This window comes from Pithys albifrons, chromosome 20, assembly GCF_047495875.1.
Source record: "Pithys albifrons albifrons isolate INPA30051 chromosome 20, PitAlb_v1, whole genome shotgun sequence".
Taxonomy (NCBI): Eukaryota; Metazoa; Chordata; class Aves; order Passeriformes; family Thamnophilidae; genus Pithys; species Pithys albifrons.
Genome location: NC_092477.1, coordinates 11,704,271 through 11,728,439, shown reverse-complemented (window position 1 = coordinate 11,728,439; position 24,169 = coordinate 11,704,271). Strand labels below are relative to the sequence as shown.

The window sequence follows — 24,169 nt, the reverse complement described above, 5'->3', positions numbered from 1 at the left end:
GGAAGCCACTGTGCCTGGTCAGAGGGCAGGTAAACAGTTCCTTCCATGGGTTATTACAGGAGGTTTTCCACTCCCAGTTATTATTTGTGTTATTTGCAGCCCTCTTTTCTTGGGTCACGTTTTTCCTCTGGTCCCAGCCAGAGGCTGCTGCCATTTCCTCGGCTGGCAGAGGAGGGTGGGCACAGCTCTGCCTCCAGCAAAACAACCTTTTCACACTCCTGCCATGTTTACCTTTTGGAGGTATTAAACCCAGATATGTCTCACTTATTATTGACTGTGAAGCCAGTGCTTTATGCTTTATGACCACGCTGTCTATCACTGGGAAACAATTTTCTAATAACCTCAAAGAGTTGCCACTGGAAGGGATTGTGATTACCCAGATGTATCCCAAATTTACAGTTAAAATCAAATAACTGTCGATGTCATAAAAGCACTTATTTTATAAAGTGTGAACAATCCCATATTCCAGCCTAATTAACATTAAAATACATGGAATTGCACAGCTGGCTGGCTGTTACTGGGTTGCTGCTCAAGCACAGGCATTACTGTGGGGGTCCTGTGAGAAACTCCTCAGTGCATGTCCTGCAGCCCATGGCAGTGTCAAACAAGGCACAGATTCCTCTGCAGACATCACTAAATCAACTGTCAGGCCTCCCAAAGTTCCTCCATCCAACTGCACACTCCCACTGTCACCCATCCAGCCCCACCATGTCACCTGCACTGCACTTGTGGTGGTTGTTTTGTCCTTTGCTTCAGTTTCAGCCAAAAGGTGTTTGGAGGCTGAAGGGCACAACAATTACTGCAGGAGCAATGGCCAGAATAAACCCAAGAGACTGTGAAAAGGTTTCTTGCTCTGCTTTATGGAAACATGCTCCGTGTCCCCCCAAGCTGGGCTGCAGTGATGGGGCAGAGCTGACTCCAGAGCCCTGGAAAACCAGGCACCGTGTCAATAATAAGGAATATTTCACTCTGGCTCCAGCCACCTTTCACACCATGTTTCACAGTGGATCTGACTGACCAGTTTCTCTTTCTGCTCATAATTAGCTTCACTTTTCTGCTCTCCTGAACAAGCATTAGACTTCCCTCCAGGAATGTAATCCCAATCACCAGGAAACCTGTCTTTACTGAGATGCCCCTCATCTTTTCTGGAGGTTTTATTTAAAACAGAACATTGTCATTAGCAGCAGATTTCTCTAAACCTTTCTGTGAGGTCCCATTCCTGCAAACATCCAATATCATTCCGTGTGATTAGTCTCGCTTCAGAGACACCACTTAACATTCAACCACAATTTGAGCCAAGACATCTGCAGGAGTCAAGTTTTGAATTTCAAATCTAAACTACAGAGGAGCACCAGTGGTGAATGACTTTGAGCCTGACAAACACAAATAGATGTTTTAGCATCTCAACTACATTTTCCTGTGATTTGTCCTTCTGTCTAACAATACTGGCCTGTGTAATGGCTTCAGTTAATAGGGAAGAGCTGACTTTGAAGGCTGAAAGATGTTCTTCAACAGAATGATGTTCTTAAACAGCAACAACCGAAGAATGAGAAGTTTATAATCAGAATAATGTTGGGAAAGTGTCATTTTGCTGCTACTGAACTCTCCCTTAAAGAAAAAAAAGAAGAAAAGCTCAAGAAAGAAGAAGAAAAGCATTTTAAAGTTTGTTTTGATAGTGTTTTTTAATCCATAGTTGGCACCAGGATATAAAGTTAATTTCTTCCAATTGCTGTCTGCCTTCGAGCCAGATCAGTTTTAGTGTCTTTTAGGGCTTTAAAGCACATCCTTCTCGTGGGAGTCTCAGATGGAATCAGAGGCTCACACCCACGAATTTGGTGATTTTTCCGTGGCCCTCAGGGCTGTAACTGTTGGCAATCAGTCCAGGGGCTGCCCCCACTGTCCCCTGCTCCCCTCTGGCACCTTGCAGGAGACAGAAGCCCTTGGGAAGACAAGAGCATTCCTGCACCCTTTACACAGCACAGGGCAAAGGGAAACCTGGAGGCACTGAGGGATGCAGAAGGCAGACCCGGAGCAGGTGCCCATCCCTGTCTCCATGGGCTGGGAGAAGCTCTGAGCCCCTTCCCGTGCCAGCCCCGGGACTCCCCTTCTGTGTGCCCTCCGCATCAGCTGCCAACAGGAATCAGGAACACTGGCACAGAATCTCAGCACCTCCACAACAGCCACATCCTACTGAAACACCCCCAGACCCTGCACAGTAGGACATGTCTGTCTGCAGAGCTGATGCCTGACAGGATGGGACCTCAGGAAAAGCCATGGGCACTGGGAGGGCTGGGAATCCTGCCTGCAGTCCCCACCTACCTCCTAAAATAAGGTAGGAAAAGGAAATACTCACACTGGTAACCTTTTCCAGGAATGACCTGTTTGTTTCCCTGGAACAGTGTGAGGTGCAGCCCTGCCCCAAACCCTGGCCAGCCCCAGCGACCCCCACGGACCATCCTGGCTCCCCCATGGACCATCCTGGCTCTCCCCATGGACCATCCTGGCTCCTCTCATAGACCATCCTGGCTCCTCTCATAGACCATCCTGGCTCCCCCCACAGACCATCCTGGCTCCCCCATGGACCATCCTGGCTCTCCCCATGGACCATCCTGGCTCTCCCCACGGACCATCCTGGCTCTCCCCATGGACCATCCTGGCTCTCCCCACGGACCATCCTGGCTCTCCCCATGGACCACACTGGCTTCCCCCACAGACCATCCTGGCTCCCCCCACAGACCATCCTGGCACTCACCATGGATCATCCTGGCTCTTCCCACAGACCATCCTGGCTCCCCCCCTGGACCATCCTGGCTCCCCCACGGACCATCCTGGCTCCTCTCATAGACCATCCTGGCTCCCCCCACGGACCATCCTGGCTCTCACCATCCCAGACCCCACAGCCAGGGATTAAACTTGGCAATACTGGGGGGCACTGCATCACTCCTCCAGCTCATTTTTTAAAGTGCAAGTATCACTGCACACTCCATGGAATGCCAAGGGCAGCTACTTCCAGAGCTGATGTAAAAATTGTTATTAAAACTTACAAACTGTGAAAAACTCTTCCAAAAAAAAAAAAAAAGAAGTCCAAACCCTGGCACTGCCCTAAATTAAATTACAGCCCTGAGCTGCCAGGGGTGTGTGGATAAGCACAGAGCCAGGCATGCTGCCCTTATCCACAGCCCACACCTGCTGCTCCTCCTGAGTGCCACTAATGAACACCCTGCACAGCCCAGAGCGTCAGATAAGGGAAAGGTCAGGGGGGAGGCTCAGCAGGGAGGACCAGATTGAACGGGGTTCATAAATGACAACCCCATTTTGAGCCCGAAATTAATTTTGGCAATAAATGAGGGCAAGTGAGCTTTCCACCAACTCAGACAATGCAGCTTTCCCTGGATATGGACCCTGGCAGGAGGAGGAGGAGGCACATGCGCTCAGGAGTCAATGCTAATACCTTCAAAAATTAATCTCTGAAAATTGCTTCAATGGAATAGAAATGATTTCATATAAATCTCTGTATAGCAAGAGCTGATAGAGCATCACAGTGATACCTGGAGTAAGTACAGAGTAAAAAAACCCAGGTTTTGTCTTTTTGTGCACAGGGCTGGTGTGGTCCCTCTGCCCTCGTGTGCCTCAGTTTCCCCACTGGAGGCCCAGCAGGGAATCTGGGAAAGCCCTGGGCTCTGCTCAGGGTTACACAGGGAGGATGTGGCTTCCCCAGGATGAAAACACCAGCTATTCTACTTGAAATGAGAGTCATGGTTTGGATTTCAAGATGCAGCCAGGATGGCTCTCTCCAGGGAAGGGAGGGCCGGGCTCTTTATCGCAGCCACGGGGAGCGCCTTGGACTCGGAATGTGTTTCTGAATGCCAATGTCTGTGCAGGCTGTGCCTTCTGGCACCTGCAGGACAAAGCCAGCAGTGGTGGCAACAAGCTCTGCAGATCTAAATCAGACCTTGGAAGAACAAAGTCTCTCAGCCTGGCTGAGTAACGTGTTAATTAAAAGAAGACAATGAGTGGCGTGTCTGTTTTGCTGCTGAGGATTCACCCAGTGAATCCTGTGGCTCCACCTGGGCTGTGTCCATGGGGCTCCCAGAGGCTCCTGTCACCAGAGCCAGCCCACACCTCTGCTCCTGAAGCTCCTCACTGGGGAGGGACTGGAGGCAGGAGCAGGGGCAGGGCTGAGCCCCACTTCAGTAGCTGTACAGCAAAAGCAACTTCCTCTTGTAACCAAGCTATTTTAAATCAATCTAGTCAGACAGATGCAAAGCACTGACACAGATGCACTGAAAGTGGTTTGATCCTTGCCTGAACAGGATTAACTTGCTTCAGTTATTAACCAAATTAAACCCCAGCTCATCACCACAGCAAAAATGACTGTATTTTACACTCAGTTGTGTGGAATTTTTGTAGAGACAGAACCTGGGAGGATTTTCCTTTGTGGAAGGTGTTCAGGGTCACCACAAGCTCCCCACAGCCCAGCCTGGCCTCAGGTAAGTCCCTGAGTTAGACCTGAGCCTGTCTCACCTGCAATTTCACTCCATTCTTACCATGTAAACCTGTATTTTAGGCCCTTAGCCTGCACTGATCACAGGAAGAGTTAAAACTATTCAGACACATAAGGGCCTGAGCTGATGTAAGTAGATTGAGTTAAAATAAACACAGGTGGATGGACCCCCCTTTTTCTGCACACCCAGCCTGGGTTTGGTCCCTGCTTGCAGTCCTGGCTCTTAAATCTGCACAGCAGAGCCCAACAATATTTTACTTTCCTCTGAGAAAATGCAAAATGTTTCGATCTGCAAAGTTAGGGTTTAGATTTTTTTCTTGTATTAAATTTATTAAAACACTGATTTCTGCAAATATTTTTTCTTCCTGTGATGGATATGAAGCCACCATCCAGGAGGGAAGAGCTGCCAGCCCCCTCTGCCCTGCTGCCCCTCAGCTGAGCTGCCTCCGTGCCAGTGCACTAAACCACTTTTCCTGATCCTGACAGATGCTGAGCTTAGGTCAAATCCCTGGGAATACGAGGGGCCAGCGTATGCTCTCAGAAACAGAGCTGCAATCTGCTCCTGAGCTCATGAGCCTGCCCTGGATTTGCACCACGGCAGCTGAACCCGAGGCACACGTGGCTGATGGGTAGCACAGGGGATGGGATGGGCCTGCTCCGAGCAGGAATCAGATGGGATCAGGGATGGAGGGAGGACCTGCAGCACCCCCAGGGAGGTAGGGAGGACCTGCAGCATCCCCAGGGAGGAAGGGAGGGCCTGCAGCATCCCCAGGGAGGGAGGGAGGGAGGGCCTGCAGCACCCCCAGGGAGGGAGGGAGGGCCTGCAGCATCCCCAGGGAGGGAGGGAGGACCTGCAGCATCCCCAGGGAGGGAGGGAGGACCTGCAGTATCCCCAGGGAGGGAGGGAGGGCCTGCAGCACCCCCAAGGAGGGAGGGAGGGCCTGCAGCACCCCCAGGGAGGGAGGGAGGGAGGGCCTGCAGCACCCCCAGGGAGGGAGGGAGGGAGGGCCTGCAGCACCCCCAGGGAGGGAGGGAGGGAGGGAGGGCCTGCAGCACCCCCAGGGAGGGAGGGAGGGAGGGCCTGCAGCACCCCCAGGGAGGGAGGGAGGGAGGGAGGGCCTGCAGCACCCCCAAGGAGGGAGGGGACCTGCAACACCCCCAGGGAGGACAGGGCAGGGATGGAGGGAGGACCTGCAGCATCCCCAGGAGGGAGAGGGGACCTGCAGCATCCCAAGGGAGGGAGGGAGGACCTGCAGCACCCCCAGGAGGGGCAGGGCAGGGAGGGAGCAGGCCCTCCCTGCACCGGCAGTGGATGGCCCAGATACCATGGCCAGCAGCAGAGCAAGAAAGGCTGAGAGGAGATCAGCCCGTGGTGGCCCAGGTGGGCAGTGAGGGGCAGAGCTCGGGCACCTCCCAGCCAAAACCAGGGCTGAGTGAGACTCACCTCGCTCCATTGGCAGGGCCAGGCTGGCTGTGCCTCCTCGCCCTGCCAGCCTCCAGGAGGCCTTTAAATACCATTTCAGTGGACCAAAACTGAAAGCACTGTTGGTTTCCAAATGAGAACAGTGCTCTTAGCCCAGCAAAGCAAAGTCCAGCCTGCCCCAGCCAGTCCCAGCTGCTCTGCACTCCCCATCACAAACAGGAGTCCCAACCTCTGATGTCACCACCCTGCACGAGCAGCACAAAGCCTGGAATGGCTTCATAACACAACTGGAGCCATTTTAACAACAGCTGCTGTGTGGCACCAGGTTGGACTGTGCCCTGCAGGACAGGACTGCCCCCCAGCCATGCCCTGCTGTTCCTGCTGCAGGGAGGGGACCAGGGCAGGACTCACCCAGGGGACACACGGGCACAGCCAAACGCTGCTGATTCAGCTGAAGCTCCCAAAACAGTTCAGCTGAAAGGGGAGCTCGTTTCAGCAGCAGCTGTGCCACCTCTCCACCCAGGAGCCCACCCACTGCCCCCCAGAGAGGTGTCCCCTGCCCCTGCTGCTGCCCAGGGATATGTGGGGCTGTACCCTATGGATAGGTGTGGGGTACCCACATTGTGCTCCAGGCACTGGCCATGTGGAGCTACAAGGTGGGGAACGACCACTACCCCAGTGCTGCTCAGAAGCAGCAGCCTGGCCATCCCAGTCCGTACTGGTTCCAGTGTTTCCTGTATCCCAAACCCCAGTATCCCTGCTCTGCTGCTCCCTGAGTCCAGCCTGCAGCCCAGGCCAGTGCTGCCAGCTCCCAGATCCCAGATACACACACAGAGTCCCCAGGCACAGCCACGCTGGCACTGGGCTCGCTGGAGCTGTCAGGGCAGTGCAGCCAGCAGGGCTGTGCCATGTGTGTGGCAGTGCTGGAGCCATCAGGGCAGTGCAGTGCCATGTGCAGCCCATGTGGCAGTGCTGGAGCCATCAGGGCAGTGCAGCCAGCAGTGCTGTGCCATGTCCAGCCCGTGTGGCAGTGCCAGCTCTCCGAGAGGAAATCACCAGGTTGTCAACAGGCATGACAGCAGGAGCCTGGCTGTGGTGAGTAACCCAGAACTGCCAGGAACTGAGTCACTCAGAGCCTCCTCATATCTCCCTCACAGGGCACCAGGGCAACAGTTCAAACTGCAGGGCCCAGAGCTGGGACGGGCACAGGGGCAGGCACAGGGACAGGGACAGGAACAGGAGTGGCACAGCACTGCCTGGCACAGCACTGCCTTCTGAGAAAGTGAAACAACTGCCAAGGGACAAAATGTTCCATGATTTCTTCACTTCTTTGGACCCTGAGAAAAGCCCAGGGGATGAGGGTCTGGCTGGCTGATGCAGGGCAAGTAGAGGTAACACAAGAGGATCTTCCCTGGGATAAGGGGTGGGGTAAATGCTCTGTGCTCTCCAACCTACAGCTCCTGCAAGATCCAAAAGCACCAGCAGCTGCCACACAGGATATAGAGAATTTGGGAGAAGCTGCCAAGTGCCTTCTCTCTGAGGTGCCCACAGTGCTCACATCCATGTCACAAATGATGGGATAATAACTTAGATTTCTTGTTAAAGGATTTTTTTTGTTGCTTAGTTTTGATTTTTTATAGGGATTAGTGTGGAGGAAAGTTCAAGGAGCTCCAAGGATGCAGCAAAGAACTGAATGTTAAATCCAAGTCTGAGCACTGTTTTTTGGGAGAGGCAATAAAAACCCCTGCATTAGGTTGATGAGCAATTCCTGAACACAGTCTTGGCCTGCCTGTGACATGTGGCTTCCTTATCCCATCCCTTATACACTTTATTACCTTATGCACTTTAAGAAACAAAAATACTTTTTAATTCCTTTGCCTATAGAAGTGTGAAAGCAGCTTCTTCATAAATCCAGTGAGATCCCAAGTGGAGCCAGGAAGCCACTTGAGTTGTGCACCATAAACACTTCCATAATGTGAATTAATAAGTCTCTCTGAGGATTGGGAAGGGTGCCACATGCAGCATTTCTGAGTCCACAGCCTTTTTATCTAAGTTGTTTTTTGCCTTTATCCTTGTCTCACTCCATGACAGTTTGGAGATTTTTGGCATCCAAACTGCAGCCTGGCTTGTCAAGCTAAACATCAACAGAGCCTTTATATGTACGTGAGAAAGGAGAATAGAGACAAAAATAGTTATTAGCTCTGCTTTTAGAATACTGCACAAGCAGAATGGCTGTGTGCCAGTGAGGGAAGGGCTTTGGAGCAGTTCTGAGCCACATCTGGGCAACACTGGCCACTTGCTGGTTCCCGTGGGGCCACTCCCTGGGGCCGGACGGGAGGACTTTCCTCCTCCTGCTCCTCCCTCCCTCCCAGCCACACAAACTGTGTGTGAGCCAGCCCAGCTTGCTGCAAACAAGGCTGGGAACACTGGGAACACTGGACTCCGTTAAAGAGACAACCCATGCCAAGGCTGAGAGAGCAGGAATGTGACCCAGAGGTGCTGCCTTGGCTTGCAAGGGGGTCGTGGACAAAGCTTGTTCTTTCTCCCCTGCCCCTCACTCTTGCCAAGCAGGGCCTTGCTCTCTTTATTCTGGCAAGGGTCTTGGGTAAGATGTACAAGAATTTCTCTCCATGGAGTGAATTTCAGAGCAGAAATTGCAGAATGGGGCTGGGTGAGCAATGGGAGCTCAGCAAAGTACTGGAGCAAAGTCCTGCAAGGCTCCTGTGGATGCAGAACAGCTGGCCCAGGACTGCAGGAGGCTGCAGGACCTGTGCCACAATTACAGGGCATTTTAATTACAAACAGGAGTAACAGCCATGGCCCAGTTCCTCACCCACTGCACGGTGTTTTCCCCACACTTTGAAATAAAGCCACTAAACCCAGAGATGCTCAGACTGCTAAAAACTCCAGCTCCTTCAGCAATTACTGTAAAATACTTTCAGGCAGTTTTTAAAGGCACTAGTGAGACAAAATGAAGAAAAGAAACACTGCTGTTAAGAGGTATGTTAACCATTCACCTTATCATCCAGCCACTTTATTTTAATGAGGTTTGTTTTACTTCTGCTATTTGCTTTGTCACACAGTGCAAGTCTCCAAGTACTTCTGAGTGAGATAAATGACTTTTGAGCAGGTGGGGCTGGGAGTGCTGTGGATGCCAGCCAGGCTGGGCACGCTGGAAATGCACTTGTCACTCATGCCCTGTGTCACTGTGGGCAAGCAAAGCCTCTGCTTCCACCACAGCAGAGCTCTGAGGGCTGTGGATCAGAGGCACTTGGAGAGAGCCACATGTGGATCCCCCGAGCAGGAACACAAGCTACAGGAGTTTTATTTATGGGGATATTAAATATGCAACAATCATTCCCCAACATCAGAGTAATAAACATCACTTCTCCACCTGATCTGGAATCAGCAAGCATGCTTCTCACATTCACAGGGAGAGACAAAATGCTAAATTATTTATGCTTTGACTATGAACAAATAGAGAGAAATCAGCAAATTCGGTACAATGCAGCAGGGCAGATTTGGGGTTGATGATTGTACATCCTTCAATCAAAACAGACTCTGTGTCATTACTCTAAACAATTGTTTCTCCTCCAAAAAAGTGGGATAAGGAAGTCTAATTAAAGGATCAGCAGAACAATTTCTGACAAGTTTTTTTTAGATCTGACTACCCCACGTACAAGCTCTGCCCCTCTCAGTCCCTCAGTGTTTATTGGGACACAGCACCAGCCATAGCAATCCCATAGGAAAGCAGGAGCTCCCTGACTTCCCAGCACTTGAGAAGATCCAGCTGGTTGGCAGGAGCAAATGTCCTCCCAGCCATGTTTTACAAGAGTCCTTCTAAACCAAAACAATTCGACGTGGTCACCAAGTGCCAAAGCAGCAGAGGCAAACACGGACCAGGCCATTCTGCCTGGTGTTTGCAGCTGTTACATGTGACAGAGTGTTCCCAGTGTTCCCAGCCAGGCTCTGCCATCTCCTGACATTCCTGCTCCACCCTGCTCGTAGAATCACAGAATCACAGAATGGATTGGGTTGGAAAAGCCCTCCGAGATCATCCAATCCATCCCTTGGTCCAACTCCAGTCCCTTTACCAGATCATGGCACTCAGTGCCACGGCCAAGCTCACTTTAAAAACCATCACAGAGTGACCAGCCCTGCCAGTGACAGTCACAAGGCAGAGTTATCTCCACGTAGGGGCAGGAGCTGCAGGCCCTGCCCAGCCCTGGGCTGGGGCTCCTGGCCCTGGCAGTGCCTCCCAGGTGAGGACAGGTGAGCCCTGTCCCTCAGCCAGTGGCCACAGGGCAGCCCTGGCACCCCAGGGCTCTGGCCCTGCAGGTGTTGGGGTGCCCTGGCCATGCAGGGGGACACAGTGCCCCTCCCAAACTGTGCTGGGCTCAGCAAGGCACTGCAAGGACAGCAAACATTTCAGTTCTGGGGCTTTGCCCGGACCTGCACAGGTCTCTGTGTGTTTCACTCAACACCTCCCTGCCCTTACGGAAGGCACCAGCACGTTCATGGCCTCACTTATGATCATTAGAGCCCTTCACCAAGGGGGGCTGTGACATTTCAGGGCTGTTGTGCCAGGCTGGGCAGCCACAGACCAAGGCAGCAGAGAATTCCCTGAACGTGCAGTGTATGGCCCTGCTGAGCCCCAGCCCTGCCACTGCTGGAGCTGAAACATCCCAGGAAGAAGCTCAGTCTTTAACTGAATGAATCAAAGGCACTGCAGAGCTGCACAGACACCCTCCTGCTCTCCATGGAAATGCAGGATCACTGTGACACCTTCCACACTGCCCTGAGACCTGCAGCCAGAATTAGCCAATGTTTGCCATGCCCCAGTGACATTTCAAGCTTGGCAGCAACAAAAATCCACAGGGAAAGTGGTGCAATTGCAGGAGGAATGACAAGAATTCTGGGCCAGCAATGCCCTCAGAGCCCGATTTTCAGCAGCCACCTCAAGCCCTCTGCCACCCACATGTGTGTGCATGTGATAGGGAAGGGGATGAGAAGGGAAAGAGAGGATGAGAGCTGTCCTCCAATTTCTCAACAGTTCCTTAACTTAAATCCTTCATTCTGAGTGTAAGTACTAAATCAGGCTCAGGGAAGGAAAAACTTAATTAATCAGAGGTAGCCAAGTTCAAAGTGCGCCTGGGGTCGGCTTTGTTGCTGCTCCACTTTGGAGGTGCAGGGTTTATGGATAATCCCTGGCTGCTGCAGAATGACAACTCTGGGCTGCCTCCTATTAGTTCCTGGCAGTAACTAAATTTGAAGGTCTCATTTTCTTCCACTCATCTTTTGAAAGTTTAATATTGTCACACAGAAATATAACCGGGGGCCATAAATAGCACAGGGGTTTAAAATGCCATGCCCAGCCTGGTGCCACCATGTCCCAGCTCCACTGTGTCCCCTGCACACCCTCCCCAAGCACTTGGATCCCAGGGAAACTGGGAATTACTGGACATGAGCAAGGGCTGTGTGGTGCCCTGAGGTAACAGGCCAAGGGAGCCCATTATCATCTGCTTATTGAGTATCTCCACATCCATAAATCTGCTGCTCAATCCAGGGAACCCAATCATCACAACAAACACTTGATTATCTCCATAACAAACACTTGATTATCCACATGCATAGAATCGCTCAGGAATTTAACCAATACCAACAGCCATCAATTACCTGATTAAACACCAGCAATGATAACAGTGTCAAAAGCAGAATGAGGTCTTTGTGGACCATCCCCTTGGCAGACACAGCCTGCAGAGCTGCTCTGCACCAGCCCATGGACTCAGGGGTTTGATCCCTTCCCCCTGAGCTGCCACGTGTTCCCTGACCAGCCAGATGTTTCCCTTGGGTATGGATGAGACAGCCCCATTCCTGTCTGTCCACGGACAGGAATGTGCTCCCTGCACAGGGACAGCCCCATTCCTGTCTGTCCATGGACAGGAATGTGCTCCCTGCACAGGGACAGCCCCATCCCTGTCTGTCCATGGACAGGAATGTGCTCCCTGCACAGGGACAGCCCCATTCTCACCTGTGCCATGGACAGGAATGTGCTCCCTGCACAGGGACAGCCCCATTCCCACCTGTGCCATGGACAGGAATGTGCTCCCTGCACAGGGACAGCCCCATTCCCACCTGTGCCATGGACAGGAATGTGCTCCCTGCACAGGGACAGCCCCATTCCTGTCTGTCCATGGACAGGAATGTGCTCCCTGCACAGGGACAGCCCCATCCCTGTCAGTCCATGGAGAGGAATGTGCTCCCTGCACAGGGACAGCCCCATTCCCACCTGTGCCATGGACAGGAATGTGCTCCCTGCACAGGGACAGCCCCATCCCTGTCTGTCCACGGACAGGAATGTGCTCCCTGCACAGGGACAGCCCCATTCCCCCCTGTGCCATTGACAGGAATGTGCTCCCTGCACAGGGACAGCCCCATTCCCACCTGTGCCATTCCCACCTGTGCCAGGGATGGAAGGAGGGGGCTGCTCCCCAGCCAGGACAGAACAGGTGCCCTTGGCTCCCCCAGGGCTCCCACACTGCCCTGTGTTGGGATCTGTGCCAAGACCAGCATCTTGCAGGGAAACATTTGTTGGGCCCGGGATGGTGAGTCCCACCCCATGCCTAAATAGTAAAGCCAGCATTTAGTTCCTTCATCTCCACACGAAGTATCTCATTTCAATTTAATTTCACAGTTGTAATGGATTTTTCAAAAATATTCAAGAACATATTTACTTTCCAACATCTTATTTCCTTTCACATTTGAAAAAACTTTCTATCTAATCCCTCAAGTCATCCTACAGTCTGAATAATTTCAGGTTTTTAATCAATAGCTGTCAGACTTGTCAAATTACTTTAGGGACCACAAAGCAATTTTTAAACATTCATAAACCCTCGTAGAACAGTTAAGTGCACTGAATTTTAAAAGAAAGAAGAACTGAATAACACTGATCAAATAGGATTATATTCTGGCAAATTATAAATTAGTTTTTTTATGAATCATCTCACAGCTACTTATCTAGTGTCAGACTTCCTCTGCTGCAGGAAGGGGTGACTATTCACCTGTAGGGAAAGAAGCCCTTTCTCTCCTGCCTCTGACCCTCCTAGGCAGGAACAGGGTCCAGCAATGCCTTTTTTTGTTGTCCTTTTGAAAAGCAACACCATTACCCAGCCAGCTGCCCTGGGGTTCTCTCCATCCTCCTGCTCCTGGGCCAGGGATGGCCAAGCTGCTGCTCTGAAGCTCCACAAATGCATCTTGGCTCCTGGCATCCTTCCCAACCCTGTCTTTGCTTCCCAGTGTGCTTCTGGCATGTGAATCTGTCTGACATGTCAGTCTGGAAATGAGGGTCGCCCAAAGTTCTCGCTTTATTGGACATCTGTACCAAAGCACAGCTTGCACCCTTTATGGGGAGGATTTTCCACCCTGCACTGAGTCAAACCCCGAGGTGAGTGTGGGAGCCTCTGCTGCTGTTGTCTGTTCTCTGCTTGGTCTGGGAGCAGAGATAAAGAATGTCTGAAGAAGTCAAACATGTTTATCCAGAAATGGCTTTACACACAACAGTCCCACGTCACCATCACGGCATCTTTCTTAAATTTGAGGGATGTGGCCTGAAGAGGGAGGAAAAAAGGCCTCATAGCTACACCAAGAATGCTGGAAGACTTCCAGGAAAAAGCACAGCTCAGATCAAAGATGAGCTGAAGGATGCTCAGAAGGAGGAACATTTGGCTGGCCACATGCAGAACAAGCCTGGACCCTCTGTCCTCCTTCTTCCAGCAGAAATGATTCCTCAGAGCTGCCCCAAACACACCTGAGCTGCTCCTGTGCCCAGGGCAGGCTGTGTCCCTGTGTTTCCAGGAGAGCTGGGCACCAGCACAGAGCCCACATGGAGCCTCAGAGCCCGTGAGGCTTCGCTGAGGAAGGAGCTGGGCCCTGTCTGTGCCACTGGATGCACCACAACACCAAGATATTCCCATTCCTTGGCTACTGAAGACAGCACAGGCCAGGCCAGTGTTTTCCTGGGAAGGAGCTGCCAGCAGGAGGGGTCACTGCCCAGGGAGGGCTGAGGAGCAGGACACATCCTGCCTGCCCCAGAGACAGGGCATGGGGTGCTGAGGTGCTGGAGACACGAACTCTGCTGCTGCTGCTGCTTCACATGCAGCACAGAGGCAGCCAGGAAGCAGGGCACAGGCCCCCAAAGTCCTGCTCTGGAATGCTTTCCCTTCTCCTGTGCCCTGTCCCAGCTCTGCCAGCTCTGCTTCCACCCCACACCTGCGGCTGAGCGGGGCATGAAACCCTCCCTGGCTCTGGCTGTGCTGCAGAGCCCTTTGCAGAGCTGTGCAGTTCTGCCTGTAAAGCCCCTAAATACCAAACAGTGGCTGTTTTTAACCTCTGCACTGGGTTCTGGTTCCCCAGGGGGCTCTTGCTGTTGCCACCACACCAGCTCAGCTCTGGCAGAACCAGGGGAGCCCCGTCCTCGCCTGCTGGTGCCACAGAGAGCCCAGAGCAGGGGCAGCACACCCAGCACACACATTTGTGGCATCCACCTGGTTTGGAGAATGGCTCCAATCCAACCCCTGGCTTTGGGAAGCCTCGTTCCTGCAGCCCAGGTGGCCACATCTGGCACAGCTGCTGCCTCAGCTCAGCCAGGCTGGGGGTGGTTCACACCATCAGCCCCGAGCAGGAGCTGGCCAAGGAGCACAGGAACTGCTTCTTAGTCCAACTCAGACAAACGTGGGATGTCTCACTGACTCACAGTTCTTATTTTTGTAGCTCAAGCTGGAGATGCACAAATTTTTCTCAATGAGAACATCTCAGCAAGTTCTGATGTTTCTGAGGTTTGCTTTGCTTTCCTGAGTGAGGTGCTGAGTGTGGGTCTGCCAAGCTCCACATCACACACAACAAAAATCTGGTATTCCCACTCAGTTTTCCCTGCACTCAGCTCTTCCCCCTGATTTAGCTTTATTGCTGTGTGAAGCAGAGCACCAAACACAGCTCAGCACACTGTGCTAACACACAACAGCTCACACAAACACACCTGCAATTCCACGTGTTGTATGTTCCAGGCCTGAACAACAGTCTCGAGATCTAAAGCACCCAGTAAAGAATGAAAAATCTGAATAAACAGGACCAGGACACTGAGCAGAGAAGTGCAGCACAAATGATGGACCAACTTTTCCTTTCAACTGAAATGAGTAACCCCCTGAATTACACCTGATAAGGATTCAAACACTTCATTACTTTGTGTTAGTAATAATAATAAAATCAAAGTGCTTTTTGTCGTGAGATAACTTGCCAAGGGATTTGTTAAAGAACATTTAATTACAGGGCTATTTCATTAAATGTAAAATTGAAACTGAAGAAAAGAGACTGTGATTTGTGTAAAAAAATAGGAGTAACAGTGAAAAAGAGGCAGTTACAGGGCCCAAAAGGATGGAAACAGTCTCAAGGAAGCACTGAAGAGCAAATTCTCATATTCAGAGAAAGAAACTTGCCTGGGACACCCAGGGTGAAAAACCAGGGAAATACAACCAGACAAGGGGGGAAAAAGCTCCACCAATGGAGTCAGAAAGTTGAAACCTGTCCTTGAGCCATGAAGTGTGAGCTGATGCAGAGTGTTGTGATGTGGGATGTGTCTCACCACCAGCTGGGTGCGTTTCCCTGCCCGGGGCAGGAGCTGCCCACGGCTCTGCCCCCTGTCCCGGATTCCCCACAGCTCCCGGATCTGCCCTCCCACACCCACAGCACAGGGAGGCTCTGGCAGAGCTCAGTGTTTGTTTGCCAACAGTTGGTCCTTATCTCTGCTTGTGGAAGCATTTCAGGAACTTCACTAGTGCCTGAGGGAGCTGTGCCGGGTCTGAGCAGAGTGGGAGCTGGGAATGACTCAGGAACTGGCTGGAGTGGTTCAGCTCCTGCACATGGAGGGGTGGGAGCAGCTCAGCTCCCACCTCACCTCAGCCCCAACATGGGTGGGAAGAGAGAAAACATCAAACAGAAAAGCTTGCATCTGTCTGAATTAATTGTATTCCTCTTAAGCCAGGCTGTACCTTCCCCTTCCACATTTTCCTCACACCTGCCAGTGTGGGTTTTATTCCTTTCAAATAGTTGGTGCTGCTTCCAAACTGTGTCTGCGACGCTTCCAAAAGTGATGGTTTCCCTGATATGAGAAACAAACCCATCCTGAATGAATGATGTCCCCAAGCCTTTGCTGCCATGGTGTTACCCCTCAGTACCCCCAGAGCCATCCCTGTGAACCTGCTGGCTCTGGGCACCCCTCGGGGCCAGCTGTGGGATGGCACCAAAGGCCTCCCCACCCAGCTGGGCTCCTGCCAGAGCTGGTGCTGATGGACAGAACCAGCCCCTGCTCTGGGAGCTGGAAGTGCCTCTCACAGCTCAGGGACTTGGGTCCCACCACAACAAGAGGGAGGAGACGCCGCTCCCTTCTCCTGCTGCGGGTTCTGTGCTTGGCACCGTCTGACCAGGGGGCTCTGAGAGAGGGCACCACCAACACAGGAACACTGAGACACAGGTTTGAACTCCACTGACATGCTCAATGCTCCAGGAAGATTCCTAGGTGGAAAAGTGGAGGAAATGCCACCTGAAGGGGTAAAATACGTGGCCAGTCCTGCTGGGGAGTGTGCCCAGTATGGCACTGCCCAGAGGGGTGAGCAGGATGGGGCAGGGCTTGGACACCACCTGAGTTATCCTATCACACTTCATTCCTCTCATTGAAACACTAAACCTGGTTTAGGAATGGAGTTCCACAGAAATACTGTGAGATCTGGCCTTAATATGCTCAGGTTTATAATTAACAGCAGCTTTAGTGTCTATGCAGGCCAAGAGGTCTCTGGGGCCCTTGATCAGGGAATAATTCAGCTTAAGGCCTGGGCTGATGGTGTGTTCCAGCTGCACATGTGGCAGGGGCTCAGGCAGCCAACAGTTTGGGTCTAAAGCACTTCCAGGGGATCCTCCTGCAGCACAGAGGGCCCTGCCTCGGTGATCTGTGAGGGCAGACACTCAGCAGCATTTCTAACCAGCTCCTGACTAAGCAGGAGGAGGAAGCAGAGATGGAAAATACCCTGAGGGTATCAGATAGTATTTAAAAAAGGAAGTTCCATTGAGAAAATACTTCTGGGATTTGATTTGCTGCCATTCCCATTGGCATTTCTGGGAAATTTCCTCTTTACAAATAAAACATATATAAAAGTAAAATGTCTTGCTTCCAGGTTTTCTGGTGCAACCCAGTGAAGAACACTATCATATCTTTGTAGAAAATAAATCTCAATTATCTAATAGGCCTCAGGTCTGTGCTGCAATTGCAGCAGAGGGGATGGGAGCCCTGAGCAACAGGAACTGTGCAAATATATAAAGTGAACAAAGCCACAGAGATTCACCATCTCAAACAAAAACTGCTGCAGTCATCCAGTCACTCAGTTTTGCCATCTGTGAAATGGGAATATAGACTAGAGCAGCTGCCTTGAAGAGAGGGTAGAAACACAGAATCCCAGTCTGGTTTGGGTTGGAAGGGGCATTAAAGCCCATCCAGTGCCACCCCTGCCATGGGCAGGGACACCTTCACTGTCCCAGGGTGCTCCAAGCCCTGTCCAGCCTGGCCTGGGACACTCCCAGGATGGGGCAGCCACAGCTGCTCTGCCCAACCTGTGCCCTCACAGGGCAGGATTTCTTCCATGTATCAAACCTGAATTTCCCCTCTTCCTGTTTGAACCCTTGTCAGGTCAGTGCCACTGCTGATGGAGAGCCCTGCTCTGATGTTTGGAGGGCTTATACAAGTGTAATTAGAAAATAAGGATTATATGTGGGTTAGATATTACTTTTCCAAGAGCATTTCCCTGTGAGCTGACTGACTTTGGCCAGACACTTCTCTGCCCTTTCATTCCTGTTTCCAGCCCAGTATCCCACAGCAAGTTCCCAGTCCCTCCAGCACGTATCCTGCCTGGGGCAGCAGCTCATGGCTGATGTTTCAAAGGAGGCAATCTCGTTAACAGAGGGAAAATACAGTTCCTGACCCCTGAAGGCAGGCAGGCAGAGCCCTGAAACTTTTGATTTATTCTTCTTGCTGATGTTGGTTGCTTAGCTACAAATATTCTCAATGCTCATAAAAAGCCTCTCTCCATTAGTCCTCACAGTGAGGTTTTAAGTCCAGCCACAGTTTATTTTTCTGGAAACCAGGGTGATGAAATGTCATGTAGCTGTTCCTTCTGAGCTGCAGAATGGCCTGTGCCCCCTCCATGCCTGGGTAAGTGCTGTGAGCAGGAGCAGGGGAGGGTGGCAGAGGAGCAGAGGAGATGCCACCCTCCAACACCAAAGATGGGCAGCAGCAACTGGCTCTGATGCAAGAGCACTCTTAAAAAAGGAAACAGAAAGCAGAAAACCCCCTAAGAGCCAGGCCTGATGAGTCAGACCAAGCCTGCAGCTCCACCAGACCCATGGAGTGGCTGAGACAGTGCCTGGAAATGTGCTGGGTGTGCTCAGTACCTGCTGCCGGCGCCGTGTGGAGCCCCAGGATCTTGGGGCAAACCAGCTGTGGGCAAACCAGGCTGGATGGCACCAGCTGGCACGAGTCTGGCACAGCAAGGGCAGAGCATCCCACACACACAGAATCATAGAATCATAGAATGGATTGGGTTGGAAAAGACCTCTGAGACCATCAAGTCCAACCCTTGGTCCAACTCCAGTCCCTTTACCAGATCATGGCACTCAGTGCCACGGCCAAGCTCAGGTTAAAAACCTCCAGGGATGGGGAATCCACCCCCTCTCTGGGCAGCCCATTCCAATCCCTGAGCACTCTCTCTGCAAAGAATTTTTTTCTCATCTCCAACTTCAATTTCCCCTGGCAGAGCTTGAGCCCATCGTGCCCCCCTTGTCCTATTGCTGAGTGCCTGGGAGAAGAGACCAACCCCCACCTGGCCAGAACTTCCCTTCAGGCAGTTCCAGACAGTGCTGAGGTCACCTCTGAGCCTCCTCTTCTCCAGGCTGAACACCCCCAGCTCCCTCAGCCTCTCCCCACAGCACTTGTGCTCCAGTCCCTTCTCCAGCCTCGTTGCTCTTCTCAGTTGGGTTGGAAGAGACCTCTGAGATCATCAAGTCCAACCCTTGATCCAACCCTACTGTGATCACCAGCCCAGGGCACTCTGTGCCCTGGGCTGGTGATCACAGTGGGTTTGGATCAAGACATGGTGGATTCTCTGTCCCTGGAGGTGTTTCAGAGGACACTCAGAGCCACCTCCAGTCCCTTCTCCAGCCTCATTGCTCTTCTCTGGCCCCGCTCCAGCCCCTCAATCTCTTTCCTGAACTGAGGGACCCAGAACTGAACACAACACTCAAGGTGTGGCCTCCCCAAGGCAGAGTCCAGGGGAAGAGTCACTGCCCTGGGCCTGCTGGCCATGCTAGTTTGGATCCAGGCCAGGATCCCATTGGCCTTCTTGGACATGATGCTGTCCCCCCCAGAGCTCCCTGTCCTCAGTGTCCTGGATTGCCCCAAATTTGGCTGCCACTCCCTCCTCTGCAGGGGCTTTGGGTACCCTGGGGTCCCCTCCAGCCCCTGCCCTGCCTCTGTGTGAGGGGCAGGAAAAGGCCATCCACAGGTGACATGAGTCAGTGGCCAATCATGGGCTGGTCCCAGGCAGGAGAAATAAAATTCCTGCAAAAACAATCCCCTTGTGGAGCTGCCCAGCAGAGAACAAAGGGAATGGTCTGGGTAGGAACACGGGGACAATGGTGGCACCAGCTGTGGGGACAGGGCAGGCAACAGCACTCAAAGGTGGCTTTTTTTCCTGCCTGCTGAAATTAGAGAACAATGAGCAAAAGCTCTGTGGTAGGAAAGGGAAGTGGCTTAGCAGGAACACACAGCCCTGGCACCCAGTGCTTCCAGTAGGTCAGCAGTGCCCAGCTCCTCCCAGCCCAAACTGGAAGGCAGATCCCAAAATTACTGGATAGGAAGGAACAGCCAAGCTCAGAGAACTGTGGGTGCTGCCACATTCTGATGATTAAAAGCCGGAACAGCTGAAGAGTGAAGGCACCTTTTGGGCTAACAGTGCCTCATGTTCAGTGAGCAGGTAACAGAGGAATGTGCTGGGAGTCAAGGGTCTCTTTATCAAACTAATTTTTTAACTAACAACCCTGCAGTGATGCCAGGAGAGAAGCACAAAGCTCCCAGTCAGCACTGCACTGCAATCAGCCATTAATTTGTTGCCCGACGCTTTGCTTGCTGCCCATGACAGAGCTCATAAATCCTCGTTTTTATGGATGTCCTGGCCAAGCAACCACGCTGGAAAAGCCTGGCTGGTGCTGCAGGTGTCCTGGGCAATCACCTTGCAGGATATGACAAACTGCTTAAGGCTTTGTTAAAGCCTTTTAATCATTTTATCGGCCTAATTCTTGTTTTTATTGTCTTCGCTGTAAATCTGTGCCTGTGGCTCAATTCACATCCTGCTCTTTGCTGGGAAGGGGAGTGTGGGACCCTCCCAGGGCTGTCACCTCTCACTGCCCCAGCACAACACACCTCCAGTGCCACCAGCAAGGTCCCACTCAGGCCCAGTGAGGGGCATAACCTGAGGAAAATAAATTGTGTCTGTTCAAAAAGGCAGAAATGTCCTATATAGGGAAAGGGTGGAAGAAGGAGCCAGTGCTGGGAGAAGGGAGACTCTTGGAACAGTCTGCAGATATCAATATCTGCTGGACAAGTCTTCAAAAGTATTCAAGTTTGGGTTTTAACAAGTCTTAAAAACTGGGTCTCCAGCACCTAAAATTGGGACTGAACAGATCAGTGCCTTTACATGTTGCCATCCCAGGTGGCAAAGCTGCAAGTTCTTTGAATATCTCCTCTCAACACAAGTGACTTATTAAATCTGTCATCAGATTACAGGTCTCTGAAATGGTACAAGCCAAAGAGAGGCAAAGCAGGGGGGTGTTCCTGTACAATACCCACTGGAACTGAGGGAGCCTTTTACATCAGAAAAGGTGTTATTCCTGCCACTCTGAGCAGAAGGAAACTCAGGGAGTTACTGAGTGATTTCTCATCCCACTCAATACCTTCCCAGCTCCCCAGGACACCCCCTGGGCCAGGGCAGCCTGGCCAGGGCTGTGACAGAGCACCAGGCAGGGGCTGTGGTCAGGGATGGGGGGCACCAGAGGGACAGTGAGGTCTCCTGAGGAACTGGGGCTCCCCTTTGGCTCCAGCACTGCAATCCCACCGGCTCCACTCACACCTCCCTGTGCTAATATTGGCACTAATGAGGCCACGGGAGGCGGCTCAGCCTCTCAGGAGTCTCTGTTCTCCTCACAAGCCCCAGGGCAGCCCTTCTCTTGCAGCCCCAGCCCTGCCCAGGGACAGCTCCCACTAACTGCTGTGCCCTGGGAAGGAGGATGGTGCCAGGATCCCCAGGGATCATCCAGACCAGCCCTGCCTCATCTGTGCTGCTCAGAGGAGAGGGACTCAAATGATGGCTGGCCAGAGGAAGCAGGGAAAGGTCTATCAGTTTACCTCTGAACATTAGCATGACTATTAATAACCATTTGCTACATTAAGCTGTGAGTTAATGAGAACCAATACAGAGATGTGGCTGTGACCTTTACTCCCTCCCTGCACCCCTTTCCTGATGTCCTCCCTGCCACCATCCTCCCTGCCACCATCCTCCCTGTCACCATCCCTGCCCTGCCACCATCCTCCCTGCCACCATCCCTGCCCTGCCACCATCCTCCTTGCCACCATCCCTGCCATCATCCCTGGCCCTGCCACCATCCCTGCCCTGCCTGGGGCAGCTCCTCAGGGTCACTGCTGGGGCAACTCACCACTTGTAACCAGCTCACAAGTCTGAGTGAGGCTTGTCCTAATACCAGAATTCACTGCTTTTGATATATTTAGGTGTTCTAGTTGCAGGTATCACAGAATCCCAGAATGGTTTGGATTGGAAGGGACCTTGAAGTTCTTCTCATTCCAACACCCTGCCATGGGCAGGGAACCTCCCCTTCCACTAGGTCAGGTTGCTCATTTTATTACAAATACACTCTGTTTTCAAACTGTGATTATTATTTGCTGCATTTATTGCCCAGTGCATGGCCAGGAGGGATTCTGCTGCTGTTTAAGGCACTGTGAGCAATACTGGCCACCCTGCAACTTTTGGGAATGGAGATGGGAGGGAGGAAGCAAGTCTGAAGCCTAATGAGGACACAAGCACTTGCCAGATTTTAATTTGAAATACTTTCATTCTTTTCAACAATATCCTTTTCCTCTGAGCTCTGAAAAGAGCAGAGCTGGACAATCCCATGGAAAGCCAGGAGAGACCAACAATAGAGGAGGAGTGGAGAGGGGAGTGGAACCAGCCTGCTCCTTGTACTCAGAATTAAACGTGAAAAAGAAACAAATTGCTTAAAGGATGATTAACAAAGACAGCTTTCAAAATCACTTCAGGGTGAGTCTTCTCAGGTTCACAGCAGGGACAGCAGGAGAGGACATTGGTTTTCACACGACATCAGTTTGGTCCATCTCCTGTGCAGGTTCTCCTGCCTGCACCCCCGGCCCAGAGCAGCCTCCCACCCCCGGGGGTGCTGCAAACAGCCCTGGCCACAGCCGGGTCCTGCTCTACAGCCACACACAGCCCTCACCATCGCTCTGAGATACCTGTGAATGCTGCCTGCCCGCTCTGCTCCCCCTGGAGGGGAGAATCGGCTGTCTGTACTGCCAAACCCCGGACCCTGGTGCAGCAGCATCAGTGCCCAGAGCAAACACCTCTCCAGCAAAGCATCTCACCATTCCACTCCTGCACCTCCTTCCTCTCCCCCGGAATGCCTGGAGCAAGCACCAACCACTCCACTCCTTGGTGGGTGATGGAGTACAGAGCTGGCCACAGGCACAGCCTCCTGGGCCCCCACAGGCTGGTTCCTATTCCACAGGGAACAGCAGGACCACCACCATGTGCCCCCCGGAGCCGCCCCCAGTGCTCAGAGCTCTCTGCTCCACCAAAGCACCTCCAACTCCATCCAGCATCCTGTCCCTGCAGAGCCCAGCAGGCCCCGCGGCCAAACAACGGGCTGGAAAGTCTGTTTTCTCCATATCTGCTCCCTGACCCTTCTGAAAACGCAGTGTATGAATTCCAAAGCTTTTCCCACCTGGATCATCCACTTCCAGAGCAAGCTCACAGAGGAGCAGGGAACACACTGCCATTGCAGCGCTGCTGCAGTTTGGCAAATCCCAGCGAACCACCAAAGAGAAAGGCCAGTGGAAAACTGCCAGGCACTTACCCGAGCCTTCAGGGGACACAAAAATAAGCTCAGGAGAGCAAAGGCAATCCTGCTGTGCCCGGGAAGGTGAGCGGCTCCCAGCCCATGCCCCGCGCTGCCCTCGCTGTGCCCCAGGGTGGGATCCAGCGCTCCGGAGCCGCTCGCAGACTGCCGGGCTGCCAGACTTCCTCTGCAGCTGATAGTGGGGTTATTAAAGTAAACTGCCTATTGCCCTTTGTGAGGGAGGAGGGGGCTGGGAAGCTCAGCCCCTTCCCTGCCTTTGTAATTCAAGCCCTTCCTCGAGGCTCGGTGTTTGGGAGGAGAGGCATCTGCTGCAGCCCCGCACCGGGCCTGGCCCAGGGCCAGCCTCGGGAACTGCACCCCGAGCTTACATGGCAAAGCAGCTCATTCCTAATTAAACTTCATCCAGCATTTTTCTGTCTTCATACATAATTAGTGCAGAACAGCAAACATCCAGGTGAGAAGGGAGGGAGTTTGCACATAGCACAGGCTGCACCTCGGATTAATTCCAAGGCTTCCTCTTGATTTATTCAGGAACCATCTCCCATCTCTTCCCAAACGTTGGGTACCCACCAGTCCCTCCCGGCGGCGCTTGGTCTGACACCACAGCCGGAGGCTGGGCAGGGCTGGGAGGATGGATACTGGTTGTGCTGGAGCAGTGCAGGCTCCCAAAGCCTCTGGGAGCCTGTCAGTGCAATGTCAACATGTTTCCATAGGCAGTTGCATCAGGATCGGGCAGCTCTGATCTTTATTCCATCCTGGAGGCAGTTAATCTGCAAAGCTCACACTGGAAGTGCTGTCAGCTTAGCTTGCAGCCTCCTCCTATCAGTATTTACAATTCACATTTTAAACTGGAAAGAAGTCCAGGCATAGGGGAGTATGTCCACAAACCAGACATACAGGAATTAAAGCACATTCTCCTCAGATCTTCTTGAAATCTAAACTTTTATTATTAGTCAGCCCCAGAGCTGCAATAAACTCCAGTC

General features: G+C 52.3%; 1 protein-coding gene across 8 annotated transcripts in view; it reads right to left on the bottom strand.

The window, feature by feature from the left end:
- The window catches only part of DAB2IP (DAB2 interacting protein), a 167,044-nt gene that overhangs the window by 50,372 nt on the left and 92,503 nt on the right, over positions 1–24,169 (bottom strand). Inside the window, exon 1 of one of the 8 annotated variants that reach the window (XM_071574634.1) lies at positions 23,184–23,229. The exons of the other annotated variants lie outside the window; for them this stretch is intronic. The gene's annotated coding sequence lies outside the window, so the exon portion shown is untranslated. Of the gene's footprint in view, positions 1–23,183; positions 23,230–24,169 lie in introns of those variants that run through there. 8 annotated transcript variants of the gene reach the window in all.